This window comes from Schistocerca piceifrons, chromosome 9 (assembly GCF_021461385.2).
Source record: "Schistocerca piceifrons isolate TAMUIC-IGC-003096 chromosome 9, iqSchPice1.1, whole genome shotgun sequence".
NCBI lineage: Eukaryota > Metazoa > Arthropoda > Insecta > Orthoptera > Acrididae > Schistocerca > Schistocerca piceifrons.
The window spans coordinates 100,758,149-100,762,260 of record NC_060146.1 but is presented as its reverse complement, the minus strand read 5'-3'; positions in this window follow the sequence as shown (position 1 = coordinate 100,762,260).

Sequence of the window (4,112 nt, the reverse complement as noted above, 5' to 3'; positions counted from 1 at the left end):
TTCTTCTGCACTTATTGCATTTCTTAGGTACTGTGGCATTATGTCATCTTTAATAAAACTGAGCGCGAAATTAAACTTTTATTTAAACGACAGTAGCTCCTGAAGGTATTTTCATCACCTAACAAATGTCTTTTTATCAGTGCTGTGTAAGTACCTTCTGCAGTTCTACTTTTATATAAAGGCATCACCAGCTATCGTCTTTTCCTGGAATGCAACAATAAAATGTCATCGCCTTCCTCTTCCAACAACAGCGCAATAACAGCGGTTGTGTTAACAGACATCTCGCCTCGCGCAGTTGTTCCCGGCAACTGCATAGCTTGTCTGTCGCCGCGTTCCGCAACGCACCGACTGCAGGCGGCAGTGCAGTGTTGCCAATTTAGCGACTTTGTCGCTAGAAATGGCGAGTTTTGCCTTCGTCTTAGCGACAAAAAAAACTTTTTAGCGACAAAAATTATTTAGCGACTTATCTGGCGACTTTTGGAGTACAAATCAAAATTATTTTGGGCCAGCATTTTCATTAAAAAAACTAAGATTTTAACTATAGAATGGGTACTACACTGACTTTGTTCTAGATTTACTAAGTTAAATTAAGTCCTTAGCAGATCATGTAGCATTGTTCAGCATTTTCTGGAAGCGGGAATTGCCTACAGAGTAAGAAAACCTTGACTATAGAACAATTCATTATTCATTACCCACTAGCCTGTTATCGTCGATAGCGTATCGCTCTATAATTCTTCAACTTTAGAACTTCCTTTATTTTTCGAATTGACAAAAAACATATGTAATATTAAGTATAATAAAATACATTTCTGTCCAGCAACCTCTAATTTTTCGAAATGTTAACTCGCAGTCAAATGATTACCACATGCACAGTGGTAACACAAGAACAATTCGGTGGGGGTATCTCAGACATTACGTTTTAAACAATGAACAAAAGGACTGATATCAAGTTACCGAGTGAGTAGATTCTTTCATGACCTCTAGTTCGCCTGAGTTTTAATGTATTTTCAGTGATTATAAATTGGTGAAACTTATGTTGTGGTGGCTTACGTAATGGATTTACCACAAAAGAAGAAGCAGTACGCTCAAAAATATCGGGATGCGTGGGAAGCAGAACCTGAATTCAATGGGTGGCTGAAACCAGTCGTAGGAGTCTTATCCAAGGCAAGATGTCAAGTATGTGCAACAGAGTTTTATGCTAAATTGTGTGATATTAGAAAGCATTCGAAAACTATTAAGCATAAACAAAAAATTTATTTAAAAGAAACACAAACCACCTTACCTGTGAAAATTGTTACGAAAACTACAGTTAGAATAGCAAGCAGAGCGGAAGGCGCCCTTTCTTTATTTACTGCTGAACATTGTTCTGTTTTAGCTGTAGATCATTTAGGAATACTTTGCAAGAAGGTGTTTTCCGGTGATGAGGGCGCTAAAAACATGCAATTACATCGTACAAAGTACACTAACATTATAACTGAAGTTTTGGCTCCATATTTTACACAATCATTGGCTGAAAATATAGGTAACCAAAAATACAGTGTACTAATAGATGAATCCACAGATGTATCAATATCTAAAATGCTAGGTATCATTATACAGTACTATAGTGTAAACAACCAAACCATTTGGTCAGAATTTCTCAAACTCGCTGTAGTAGGAACTGCAGATGCAAGAAATCTGGCTGCTGTTCTTGTGAATTCTTTGAAAGATCTCAAACTTCCAATCGCTAATATGGTAGGAATTGGCATAGATAATGCTTCTGCAATGGTTGGAATAAACAATGGGCTTTTCGAACAACTCAAGAGAGAATATGGTTTGAAGCATTTGGTATTGGTCCGTTGCATTTGTCACTCTCTTCAGCTTGCAGTTTCGCACACCTCAGTGAATACCATACCTAGAAACATAGAGTTTCTTGTACGGGAAACCTACAATTGGTTCTGCATTTCACCCAAAAGACAAGAGGAATATAAAAAGGTTTATGAGAAAATAAATTGTGGAAAACAGCCACTAAAAATTTTGAAGGTCTGTGGAACACGTTGGCTTTCGATTAAACCAGCAATACGAAGAATTCTGGAGCAGTGGGAAGAACTAAAGCTACATTTTTCACTTGCCATAGTTCAAGACAATTGTTACACTGCCGATCTTCTGTACAAGATGTATTGTGACGACTCAAATCATCTTTACATGTTTTACCTTAAACATGCTTTAAAAGACGTACAAATAGTAATAAAAGCTTTAGAAGAAGAAGACAATGGCCCCACTAAAATACTAGATACACTTGTATTTCTCATGCAGTCACTCGGACAAAACATAGTTTTTCCAGCTGTTGATTTGTTGACAACACCAGTTCCAAGTGAATGTATGTACGCAAATCCGAACCTTGGCTTTATGTTTGAACAGAAATTGCCTGAGTCAAGTTTGTCTCAAGAAAATAAAGTTTATTTGAAGAAGAGATGCATTCAGTTTAGTCTGAAACTCATAAAAGAAATTCAACAAAGAATGCCGAGTAACGTTACGATCCTTAAAAAAATGTCAGTGCTGAATGTTGAAGAAACACTAAAAGTGAATAAGAATAATGCTGTAGCGGATGTAGCCAAAGAATTGGGTTTTAGTGGCGATTTCATAGACGGTATGCTGCAAGAATGGCATAATATCAACTTCATTAGGTGGAATAACACTACTAACACTGTTCGATTTTGGAGTAGAGGTTTTGCAGTATAAAAATGCCACAGGGGAGAATCCTTTTTCTTTGATTTCACAGCTAGCAATGACTCTTCTATGCCTACTGCATTCAAATGTAGAAATGGAAAGAATATTCAGTTCTATGAACATTATAAAAACTAAACAACGTAACAGATTATCGTTAAAGACAATTAATGCTTTCATCATATTGAGAGACCAGTTGAAGAAACAAAATAAAGATTGTGCATTTTTTGACATACCGTCAGACGTATTGGAGCTTATTGGAACGAACAAAAATTACTCTTTTGCGACAAAACCAGTCGAACTGCAACATCATTATCTGAGCGACGTTCAACCCTCTACATCAACTACAGTTCTGTCAGAGCATGAAACAGAAGAGTTATTCGATCTTCTGAGTGACGACGATGAATAGCTCACATACCGGTATGTATATTTTGTAACCTAATTTGAGTTCTTGCTTTCTTTTGTTACAAATATAGTTGTGTATTTCTAGTACATTTGACTACTGTAATTGAAGCAACAATTTGTGTGTTGCATCAATTATGAAAACATGTTTAATTAAACGTTAGCGTATTTTATATGTATGTTGTTGCAAGCGAAGTGTCATTTAATGAAGACAATATAGCAATTACGTATATGAGACAATTTTTATTAGTATTTTATTACGCCCCTCCCCCCCCCCCCCCTGCCCCCCGCCCCCCAATGGCTTATTGCACCATTCGCAGGACGAAATTTTCAGTACACCCCTAGTAAAATCAGTTTTAGCGACTTTTGATATTGAATCTAGCGACTCGGGTTTTTTAGAGTTGGCAACACTGCGGCAGTGTTGCCCTCTGTCTTCCGCAGCCGCGGTCATTCGCTGTCACCGTGTTCGGAATCGCACCTTTAGTATTCCACTGTTGCACCAGAGCTGAGGGGGATAGGAAGATGCAGATCTGTCCTGCACTGCCATTTAGATAAGAGCTGCAGGCTCATTTTACCATTAGGCGGTGGTGTGCCATGATATCGATGTTGACCTCAAGCCTGTGGCCCAACGTGGTTTCAATGCTAATCATTTCTGCAGACCATAATAATGTAATGTCCTGTCTCTAGTCATTTAACATGACTGTAGTTTTCAACATATCAGTTAGCATCAACTAACACAGACTAACATAGAAATGCATAACATTTTAAGTAGTAAAATGGAATTGTAGCTAAGCTGATGCTAAACTTATTGTAGCAGCAATTAACAGACAATAAATATCCTTGTAGAAAATCTTTGCCTGGCTCATTGTCAGGCAAAATTCGAGTATGATTCCTTCAGAGCCCCAGGTCTTGAAGAGTTTATGGAAAGAACATTAACCTGTTAATGTTGGATGATCGTGGCATATTCTTGAATTCAACTTTGACAGTAGTATTGTGGTGTCACC